We start from the raw sequence: 11,892 nt of genomic DNA, 5'->3' as shown, positions 1-11,892 counted from the left end.
CTGGACCGAATGCTTGATATATATTTCAAAAGTATCTTGAAACTCCTGGATAAAATGAGAAGTCAGAGGTGTGATTTTCTGAAAAGCCAACTGAACTAAACAGAACAGTGGCATGGATAGAAGTGAATTCAAATGTGCCATAGGAACTGCACAAGATCTCTTTAGTAGGGTAGAAAACAGGAGCATCCTCAATATTTGGCCTACGAGCCTCTTATGGTCGCCAGCTGACAATAACTTGTCAGATACTTCAATTGTCAATTACTCTTCACGCAAGAGAGATACCCAATAACACCTATTTTATAATGAAGTAACTCATAATATATGATAAAATTACCAACTCAAGTCCATTGTTGTTATTACAATAACCAACTCAATTATGAGCAGGTTGACTTTCTATTTTAAAATTCAATAAAGGACCATACCAATTCATAAAACTTGGCAATACATTTTCTCTTAATAAATCCATCTTTCAAAGAAATTAATGTATGTTTATACTAAGTTATTAACATAAGAACAAGAATAAAAGAAACGACAGTAATAAAGGAGAATGTAGGCAATTATAGTTAATTCATCAATAATGAGGCTAATAATAATTTCTAACAGAAATAAATCATGTATATTTTATAAATAGACCTTTTGGAGATTACTGCAATCTGGACATCCATGGATGACTCCCAGAGGAAGACAAGCTCTTGAGGAAAAATTCGGCATTAACATTCATAATGTAAGATACTAACCAGAATTCAATGCACTAAAATATATAGGAAATGTTGAGCATTGTATTCAAAATCAAGATATAAATCAATATGAGACAGACTTGATCAAGCCGCTCATAGTCAGAGTCTTTATCTGAATGGTTCTCATATTGTCCATGGTCTTCAGCGAAGGGATCTAGGAACCTTTGCAGTTTCACGAACTTGAACATCATTTTCCACCCGAGTTGATAGTGATTCAGAAGCACTTGTAGAGGCTGAACAACTGATGAGAATCAAAAAGATGTTGTTAATAGGAAGAATGGACAAGGGCCAAATCATTTAAAGTTCTTCTTATTAATCTTTTCAAAAGATGAGGCCCAAGCCCAAAAAGCCAAAGTCCATCCCATGAGGAGCAAGGCCAAGCATTAAATAAAAGAGCATTATTTGAATTACTCTTGTATAGTTGTAGGAGGTGTGGATATTAAATAAAGGAGTGTGAATATGTAAAATAAAGTCACATTGTCCATGTGACTTAAGAGAGTAGGCGTAGGTGTAGTTTTTAGGAGGTGTCATAGTAGAAAAAGGTCACACATCCCATGTGACTTGTTTTTTGTGGGAATTTCAAATGAGTTTCATTTGAATTTTCCCACCTATTTTTCAGCCCTCACACTATAAATAGAGGTGTGGGCTCTTGTAAAATTCAGAATTGAATAATTGATATAGAGAAACTCTACTCATTTGGAGAGAGATTTGGATCTCCTTGCTTAGTCTCATCTTGTGAGCTTCAAGTGGCGGCTTCCTTCACTCATCTTGGGACTCCATCACCAAGTGGCGTGAGCAACTCCAATTTCCATTCCAGCCGATCTTTATTCACCTCAGTTTCATTCCTTCATCTCATTTTCTGTTTTCAATCGGTAGTTTAGAGTTCTTTAAGTGTTCTTCATCTTTCCGCCGTTTATCTTTGTGTTCATGTGTTGTTTCCAGTTTTCTGTTTTTAATTCAGTTTTGTTTTGAAATTTTGTTTCATGGATGTTCACAAGGAGATAGTACTCTTATTTGAGTTTGGAACATCATTTGGACGGCTATGTCTCCATTGATGATTCCTTAAGCTTCCTTGAGTCCAATTCTATTTTCAGCATTCTATTTTGTTCTTGCTTTCCTTTCATTCCCGCCAAGTGTTTGTGAAAAGAACATGGCACTCATTGTTCAATGAGTTTGGCTTCTCTCTTGGATGGCATTTTCCTCAATTGAGATGACCTTAAGCCTCCTTAAAGTGTTGTTTTTTGTTAGGTGTCAATCCAACTCAGAATTACTAATCACAAAAACAGAATCAAAGTGTCCAGCAACTCAAAAAAAATGTTGCACACAACCATAGCTCTGATACCACATGATATGAGTTGGATTGACACTTAACAAGAAATAACACTTTAAGGAGGCTTAAGGTCATCTCAATGGAGGATAATGGTCATCTCAATGGAGGATAATGTCATCCAAGAGAGAAGTCAAACTCATTGAACAATGAGTGTCATGTCCTTTTCACAAACACTTGGCGGAAATGAAAGGAAAACAAGAACAAAACAGAATGCTGAAAACAGAATTGGACTCAAGGAAGCTTAAGAAATCATCAATGGAGACATAGCCGTCCAAATAATGTTTCAAACTCAAATAAGAGTGTTATCTCCTTGTGAACAAAATTTCGAAACAAAACTGAATTAAGAACACAAAGCACCGAACAGAAAACTGGAAACAACACATGAACACAAGGATAAACTGCGGAAAGATGAAGAACACTTAAAGAACTCTAAACTACCGATTAAAAACAGAAAATGAGATGAAGGAATGAAACTTAGGTGAATGAAGATCGGCTGGAATGGGAATTAGAGTTGCTCACACCACTTGGTGATGGAGTCCCAAGATGAGTGAAGGAAGCCGCCACTTGAAGCTCTCCAAAAGCTCGATGAGACTAAGCAAGCAGATCCAAATCTTACACAAATCTCTCTCCAAATGAGTAGAGTTTCTTTATATCAATTATCCAATTCTGAATTTTACAAGAGCCCACACCTTTATTTATAGTGTGAGGGTGCTGAAAAATAGGTGGGAAAATTCAAATGAAACTCATTTGAAATTCCCACAAAAAACAAGTCACATGGGAGGTGTGACCTTTTTCTACTATGACACCTCCTAAAAACTACACCTACACCTACTCTCCTTCCTAAGTCACATGGACAATGTGACTTTATTTTACATATTCACACTCCTTTATTTAATATCCACACCTCCTACAACTATAGAAGAGTAATTCAAATGATGCTCTTTTATTTAATGCTTGGCCTTGCCCCTCATGGGATGGACTTGGGCTTTGGCCTTCTTGGGCTTGGGCGTCTTGGGCTTGGGCCTCATCTTTTGAAAAGACAAATAAGAAGAACTTTAAATGATTTGGCCCTTGTCCATTCTTCCTATTAACATCTTTTTGATTCTCATCAACAACTGGTCATGTTTTTATCATCTTGTTTTTTATTGTTTTCTACCCTCTTCAGAGAGAAAGATGTATATGACTCAAAACCTAGTGGAACTGATGGAAAATCATCATTATCTTCTTCAACACATATTCTCATAAGTCCAGTCCCCATCTTAACCTCATGCAAAAGGCAATAAGCAACAATGTCTATGGTTTGTCTTCCCTGTACGAACTAAGGAGTCAGCATAAAACCATAATCTGCACGCCCAGGCCAACACAAAACAAAAAGGATTTTATTAAACTTACTTTGATAAGAAGAGTACTTATGAAGTGAAAGACGTGGAGTTTGTAGGTTCTCTGAACTTCCACTGCAAAGTATCTGGAAATCACATCAACAGAAGCTAATTCAAGGTGCCGGTAACATAAATTGTTAGAATACATCAATCTGAAATAAGTCAGAATAAACAAATAAAGTCAGCTTAGATAAGGAATCATCATACAAGACAGTATCTTGACTTTCAATACATTATTTGCTATTTAGTCAAAATTCTTATCCTCGCTCATCTCAGACTAAAGCTCTAACTATTTTCAATAACGCTATTGGCATTCGTCCAACAGAATGGTAGATCTTAAAGCAAAGGCATATCAAAACTTCAATATGTTCTTTTTTGTTAATATTCTTGTAGGAGGGTGCATCATCTACATGCAAGTGACAATCAACATTCTAGATCTCTTTCTCACTTATCCCTCTTTTAATACTTATATTTACTCTTTCTCATAACCAAATCCCTAGTTCACTACATTTCAACAGCCAGATCATGAGATAATTTTTAAAAATAAAATAAAATCAGTGATCACTGACAGGATCAAGAGAATAAGAAGCAATGAGCAACATCAAGAGAATAGCAACACAAGCAAGAATACACCAAAAAAGAATAGAAGAGGAACAAAACACCAACCGGGAAGACGGAAAACGCAGGTGAGCGAGAAGAAGAACACGACGACAAGAGGAAGAATGAGAATGCAGGTGAGCGCGAATGAAATATTTACCCTCAAATTTCGATTTTTTACTGCAATTGCCACATCATCTGCTTAAACCACGTCAGTCTGCCTGTGCCACGTTTTAGTTTGTCAAATGTGTGTTGGTTGACAAAGAGTGTCAACAAAACATTATCCTTACCGAAACTTGACTCAGGTGTGTAATTAGCAAGATAGTAGTATAACCTTTTCCCACTGAAATAGAAATATTGATTGTTTTTCATCACCAATAGTCCCTGCAGGAACATTGCCCTTCCTTAAAGCAATGAAACCTGTGAGTATCTCTTACAGTGATTTCCCTGTCACTGATGGCTGAAATATGTTTGATGGCATTATGGCAATCACCACAAATTCTTAGGTTCTTCACAATCAATATAGGCACTCCTTCTTCAGTGGAGATCAGGCCAAATGCAACTGCCAGCTTCTCACTGTGATTTAATAACCTTCTTTCTTTCTCATTTCTCTCTACCTCTTCAGCTTTCACCAATGCTCATCTTATATCAGTTACGTACCCTTCTTGCTTCATTTTCCTCAACAATTCTTCCATGTACATATGAATCTCTTTTATCATTGGATGTGAAGTGTCTTCAGCCACAACGACATGCACCTTCTTATCTATCTCTATCCAACTACAACCTGGTTTCTTCTTCACTCCTCTTACCCTCATCATCCTTTTAATGTTTGCATCCTCGTCCCATCTGGAAGCACTGGCATACATATTTGAAAGCATTGCATATGGAGCAGCGTTATGAGGTTCCAGCCGGAGGAACTCATTGGCTGCTTTCACTGCTAGGTCTACATTTCCATGCTTCCTACACGCACCAAGCAAAGAAGCCCACTCAATAGAACCAGGATTAAATGGCATTGTTTCAATAATCCTCTCAGCCTCCCTGAGTTTGCCAGCCCGACCCAAAAGATCTATCATGTAGGAAAAATGTTCTTCTTCTGGTTCAATTCCAAACTTTTCTTTCATCATATTAAAATCTTTCTGACCCTCTTCAACTTTTCCTGTGTGTGCACATGCAGAAAGAACAGATATGAAGGTTATGCTGTTAGGTGCAATATCTTTCTGCAGCATCAGTTCAAAAAGCCTGAGCGATTCAACTTCAACACCATGTTGTGCATAGCCTGCAATCATTGAGTTCAAAGACACCGTGTTATGTTCTGTCATTGTATCAAAAACCCTTCTTGCATCATGAACATTCCCACATCTAGAATACATAGCTACAAGGGCATTACTCACTTAAATGCGATTATAAGAAATGTCTGATTTTATAGTCAATGAATGAATCTGTTTTCCCACATAAAGGGATGACAAATTAGAACAAACACTAGTCACACACACAAAACTACAATCATCCGGACGAAAACCCTTGCGCTGCATCTCCTTGAAACACCAAAGGCCGTCTTCAGACAAGTCCTCATACTGCGAAAACCCAGATATCATCGTGTTCCAAAGAACCAAATCAGGTGCATGAATCTCCTCAAACACCTTCCTACATTCCACCATGCCAGCAGCACACTTAGAATACAAATCAATCAACCCACTCCCAACATGTGAATTCCCATGGAACCCAGTCTTTACCATCATTCCATGAAACTGCATGCCTACAACCAAATCCTTAACACAGGTAAATGCAGTCAAAACACTGGCCATGGTAAACATATCAACCTGTAAATTCTTCCTAACCATCTCAATAAACAATTCCACTGCCTCCACCCCCTCCCGGTGCTGCCCACATGCCACAATCATTGCATTCCATGAAACCTCATCCCTGACCCCACCCTCCCCATCTCCCTAAACACTCTCTTCGCCTCATTAAAAAACCCCTTCCTACTATAACAAGCGAGCACTGCATTATTCACCGAAGCATAACAATCATACCCACACATCACCACAAAGCATTGCAACTGCCGAACCAATCCAACATCATCACCACAGGCGGTGATCACACCAGACAGTGTGAACCCGTCAAGACCCAAACCGAGGTCTCTAACTTCCTCAAAGAGGCTCAACACTGGCCCACACTCACCCCTATCAGCATAGGCAGCTATAAGGGTGTTGTAAGATACTAAGTCTGGTTGAGGAATTTCATCAAACAGCTGGTGGGCAAGGTGGATAAGGGAATGTTTGGCATTCGCATTCATGAGGGTGTTGTAAGAGAAAACATTAGGGGGTGTTGAGTGAGGTGGAAGGAGATTTGGGCACTGTGGAGGGAACCACATTTAGAGTAGAGGAGGGTGAAGTGGTTGAAGAGGTAGGTGGAGGTTGGGATGAGAGACTTGAAGAAAAGGGCATGGAGGGTTTTGCCTGTTATGAGATCTCTTTGGGTTATGCAAGCTTTGAGAAGGTTGCAGAAAGTTTGAACTTGAAAGGGGTACATGCATTGCATTGGATTTGGAGGTGCGGTTGAGAAAGCTTTGTTTTCTTTTCAAAATTCACATTCTCTCTCTTCTCCGACTTCGCAATCAGATCACAGCTTCCTTGGAGTGTAGATGTTGTGATGCTTCCGGTGATGACGTGGCCGTAATTGTGCGCGTTGGAGGTCGATTATGATGGTGGAGGTTTCGAATTTGAGTGCGCGTGAGGAGTTGGAGGCGTTGGTGCGCGAGAATTCGGGGCTTGGTGAGGGTTTGGAAGGGTTGTTGGGTGAATGAAAGGGTTCGGGCACGAGAACGGGTGAGGTAGTGTGAGTTTGGGGAACAGTTTCTTCTGAGCGGTGAATTTTGTGTTTCGAGTGATGTCACGCACTGATACGATGATCACGACTTCGGATCTTAATAGAACTGGTCCCGTGGAAAGAGACGTCGAACAGGTAAATTGGTTAGTTTGTGACTACTGTATTCAAATTCAACTGTTAAGAGTTTATTTATTGATATTTAATATTCAATAGGTTTTTAATTGGTTATTTTTTGTTTTAAATTATGTAACTATTAGACGGATTTTAATTGTTAGCTATTTGTGGATATTCAAATAGGTTTTCAAATGTAATAAATAAACGATTAATCATGATGATGATGATGTCAACTTTGTACTGCACTGGAAGTCAAGTTTGGTTGGTTCATTAATTTGTTTGAGCTGCCCAGGTAGGGGTGTGGCATCAGCTGAAGTCAGTGTTTTTGGGTTTCCTTTGACCCTTTTGTTGTAATGGGTTTGATTCTGTATTGAATATACATGAGTTCTACACCATTATATTGAAATTCTTTGTAATTTTCCTTATTTGTTTTATCTCTGTAACTGTTGGTCGAAGATGCCTTGTTTGGCATGTAGGACTCCCAATTTTCTTGCATTTTAGCTTCTTTTCTAGGTCCCACACTCATTAGGATATGAAGAGGAAGGGCTTATGCATCCATAAATAAGATCCTTGCCCCTAAGTACTCTCACCCTATGTATGAAAGAAAATTAAATTGATTAAAATGTTTTTTTATCTCTTGGGTCATAAATGAGAGTAAACTTCTCTTTAATGAAAGGACAATTAGGACAAAAGGAACTTGTTTCAGGTTCAAAGACAGAGAGAGAGATTTGACTAACTCTTTTAGTAATAATATGAGAAGTAGAAGAAAACAAGGAAGCATTAATAAAAATGTGACATTCCAAGGTTTGACAAATGCCAGCTAAGGAAATTGTGGTCTAACCTTACTAGATCTTATTAGATTGAAAGATGTTTGTTGTCTTGTTAGAAAAATCTGTAGGGAGAAACATTTTTATTTTGAGTGTGGTCAATTTTCACCTACAAGAGGAGCATTGAGTTCATTTGTATCCACTTTGAGTAAAGGAAGGCATACTGAAAGAATCCACCAATAATTAGAAATGCAACAACATATAAGGTCCAAATTAACACTCAAATCAAGAAGCCAACATACTAGCAAGTTTGTATACTAATAACAAACCAATATTCAACAACAACACTAAACCAATAACTACTTGAATCTCTCTCAATACGTACCAACAGTCAGAAACAACAAATCTCTCTCAAAATACAATGAGTACCAACAGTCAGAAACAACAACTACACTCCACATCTAGTGCCAATTGTAAAAGACGATTGAAACTGTCGAAACAAGGACAAAGAGGGAGGAGCCTCTCAATCAAAGCTGAGCCTCTCAATCAAAGCTGAAACTGTCGAAACAAGGACAAAGAGGTCGCACAGCAAGACGGCAGACGATGGCAAAACACAATGTATTCACTATATCTCTCAATGAGATGAATCAAACTAGGTGTTTGTTATAACAAAAAAATTACTAGGGAGAGGCGGAGCAGAAGATGATTGTGGACGGCGGTGGACAATCGCAAAACTAGCAATGTGGGATCATCCACTCTGATACCAACTTAATATTTAAAATATGATAAAAAGAGGTTAAGAGATTGATTATCTCTTAGCTGATCCTTGTTATTTATAGAAGAAAATTACATCAGCAATACCAAGAGGTACAAGAAAAGGCTATATCTAGTTTATTAATGCTAATGCGCAAAACAACTTTTTAGGACAGACTACATGAACTATCTACACAAGTTAAGTTATATAACCAAGATAAATTATTCTAATAATTTGTTTTGTACACTCAGCAAAATGACATCATCTGTAGTTGAAAACCTGCATAGTGGTAAAGGACTTGTTCATTGTATTGGACTATCTGATAATTTATGTTTTGATGAGCTCATACTGCAGTAGATAAAGTTGATTTTGAAAATTACTAAAGGATCTATTGTTCTTTTAATATTGATAGTGATATTTAGGTTGTAGTCAAGAGTGAGAGCAAGTTCATGTTCTTTAAACTTTGCTGTATGCTTGTGGAGATGCTACTAATAAAGAAATCAGGATAAGAATGAAAAGTCTCTACAAAACTAATGGATCCATGGTTGCCAAAGATATTTTAAAAAATTCTAGCTGCTTCCATTTTGGTGTTAGATTTTTTTAGAGAATTTCTAACTACTGAGTGTCGGACAATGATCTCATCATTATAACATATTCTAAGAAGTTTTTTCAATTTTCATCTAACTTGATGTGCATTCAGCTTATTCTCTTGTATTGTGGAAGCTCAAGTATGGAAGAAGAGGGAAGCCCAATTTTGTCCTTTTCGACTTTCCAATGTGAGTTTTGTGCTTGTTTTTCAGTACATATAGATTAATACTTGTGAAAGTGTATGTCTCTTTTCTTCCTAAGATATATGTTTGCAAATACTTTGTCCCTGTATTATTTTCAAATACAAACTTAGAGCCTCAAACTATTCTTTTCTTTTAGTTATGTTTTATTATTATTTTACTCTATAAATAATTATAACAAACTTCCTTGAAAAGGCAGAAGTAGGGAGAAATATAGCAGACGGCCTTGAAGTTGACAGATTAAGACTGTTAGTAATTTTTCAAGAGAGGTAAAAATGTATTCATTGAATAAACATTGTGAGGTGCATACTCAAAGTTTCAAATAATTACAGAAAGAACTATCGATGGCTTAAGTACAGTTAGATCAGCATATATATTAGGTTTGTAAACTGTTTTCAGTCATTGTGAAATTACTAAAAATGACGATTACCATGCTTGACTACAAAGCTTTAATTATCTAATTGAAAAAGTTAAAGCATGATAATGCTTTTGCTAAACCTTGGGGAACCTTGATTAGTTTACCAGAAATATAGTTTTCATCACAATAAGTATTCATAGTTTACCAGAAATATAGTTTTCATCACAATAAGTATTCTACATTCTTCGAGCCCAAAGTGTTTTGCATGGAGTGTAAGGAGAGATATGAAATTGTAGTAAATAGTGAAGGTAATTTTAGGATAGATAAATATCACATTCGTTGTTGATATATTTTTTTTCTTTTGACAATAAAAGTATTTGATTTGTCTGTTGCTTTCAGGATGAATCTGTTTTGATATGGTTCTCGGGGAAAGAAGAGAAGCACCTTAAACTAAATAATGTTTCTAGGATTAAATCTGGACAACGCACAGTAAGTGTTTCACAATGATAAGGAAATCATTCATACTGTTTTGCTGCTTCAGATTTAGCCAACAATGTCATTTCTTATTTTTATAAATAATTGTTATAAGGTAGTTGTGTGATTGATATAATTAATAAAGCTTGCATTTTATGTATGCAGTATTGTCATCTCACAATTTGTTCTTAGTCAATATATAGACGATATGCCATTCACTATCCATCTTCTACTAAGAAGCTTGCCATCTAGGTCTCTTGTTATTCTGAATCTTTTCCATTATATGGCTGTTTATGGAAAAATTTTGGATCTTGTTTCCCTTCAGGAGATGCTTCAGATTTATTATGATTTACTGGCTACTGATGATTACTTTATTGTGGTCCCCTGCTATCATTTATGTAGTTTCTAATAGCAACTATTATGCTGCTTCTTTCCAGGAATTTATATACCCTGCGATCATGTTTGGTTTGGTGAACATGATCATGGTTTATTCAATAATCATAAATATATTCAGAGTTTCTTTTTGACTATGAGCATCTATACTGAATTCATCTGAAATGATTAGCTTATCTTGTCTATCTCTGTTATGACTGATTAAACATTATTCTATTTTTTTCAGCCAATCTTTCAAAGATATCCGCGGCCTGAGAAGGAATACCAGTCTTTTTCTCTCTTTTACAATGATAGATCGTTAGACTTGATATAAATTTCTATATTCATCTCCCTTTTACAATGAGAAGTCAAGAATTGGTGTCGGGAGTGAGGACCTGGCTCATTGATGATAAAGCAAGAATATGGCATCAATTACATACATTTTTTTTTCTAATCTCATTACACTTTCATTCTTTCCGTATATGTAGCCTCTTGTTTAAAGTAGGTGCAATGTAAATTTCATAAGCGAATGCATTTACTATTTTTTCTTTTACACCACTTATATACCTTCAGCCATGAATCCATTATTTCCTTAACATCCAAAATTATTCTCATTTGGTTATTAATTATATATTAACCAAATTATATATTTATATATAGGTCACTGCTAGTACCTTACTTAGCCTCTCAAATACTTCGGATTTTCAGTCTCTGAAACCAAGCAAGCATCAAGGTTCACCCGGTTACCCTTTGGCTATGTCAGCCAACATCAATAACTTACCATATCAAAATTTTGAAATTATATATCATCTTACCAATTACTTCTTGTTTCAACCCAGCATTTATTACTTAATTTATAAATAACAATTTCCTAATTTATTTTGACAATATTTATTATTCTTTAAAGAAATAAGAGGAGTTTCATACTCATGCAAACTAACAAATATTTATTTGTAGAGGAAAATGGTTAAGTTAAAAAACTGCAGAGTATAAAAATGTATTAGTCCCACATTACTCACTATAGATTAACTAATGAGAACTAAAGAATATAAAATTAAGTTACATATGGTTATTTTCCATACTTACCTGGACGGGGTCTATGGTTGATCATGAAGGTCCATGGCCTAAGGTAATAACTTCCATTGCACATTGGAAGGGTATTCCTTTAAGGTCTGTCAATAATGACAGAGCCTACGTCATAATTTGTGGTAGTGGGGCATGCGTTCGCGCAGCTCCTTCTATACAGATTTTTAAATTTTAATCTTGTATTTTAATGTTATTTTCTTTTTTTGTGTGGTATTACTGTAATTTTATCCTTTAAAGGAAATACTAAATTAACATATATTCTTAGTTTTTAATAAAATATATATAATGTATTTACTAATAGTAAGAT

General features: G+C 36.1%; 1 non-coding gene and 1 pseudogene across 2 annotated transcripts; one reads left to right on the top strand and one right to left on the bottom strand.

The window, feature by feature from the left end:
* Positions 1 to 593: 593 nt before the first annotated feature.
* Positions 594 to 7,017, bottom strand: LOC137831107 (pentatricopeptide repeat-containing protein At3g49710 pseudogene; annotated as a pseudogene). Its single transcript, XR_016521729.1, has 3 exons — positions 4,113 to 7,017; positions 3,460 to 3,532; positions 594 to 3,376 (listed from the first exon to the last, which is right to left on the bottom strand). The product of XR_016521729.1 is annotated as a pentatricopeptide repeat-containing protein At3g49710 pseudogene (transcript).
* A 4,560-nt stretch (positions 7,018 to 11,577) lies between these two features.
* LOC137833719 (U1 spliceosomal RNA) lies at positions 11,578 to 11,738 on the top strand. Its single transcript, XR_011084788.1, has one exon. It is a non-coding gene; the product is annotated as a U1 spliceosomal RNA (small nuclear RNA).
* Positions 11,739 to 11,892: the final 154 nt, after the last annotated feature.

The sequence above is a fragment of the Phaseolus vulgaris genome, chromosome 6 (genome assembly GCF_051622355.1).
Source record: "Phaseolus vulgaris cultivar YP4 chromosome 6, ASM5162235v1, whole genome shotgun sequence".
Classification (NCBI taxonomy): Eukaryota; Viridiplantae; Streptophyta; class Magnoliopsida; order Fabales; family Fabaceae; genus Phaseolus; species Phaseolus vulgaris.
Note: the sequence above shows the minus strand (reverse complement) of the source record. Positions and strands in the feature narration are given on the sequence as shown.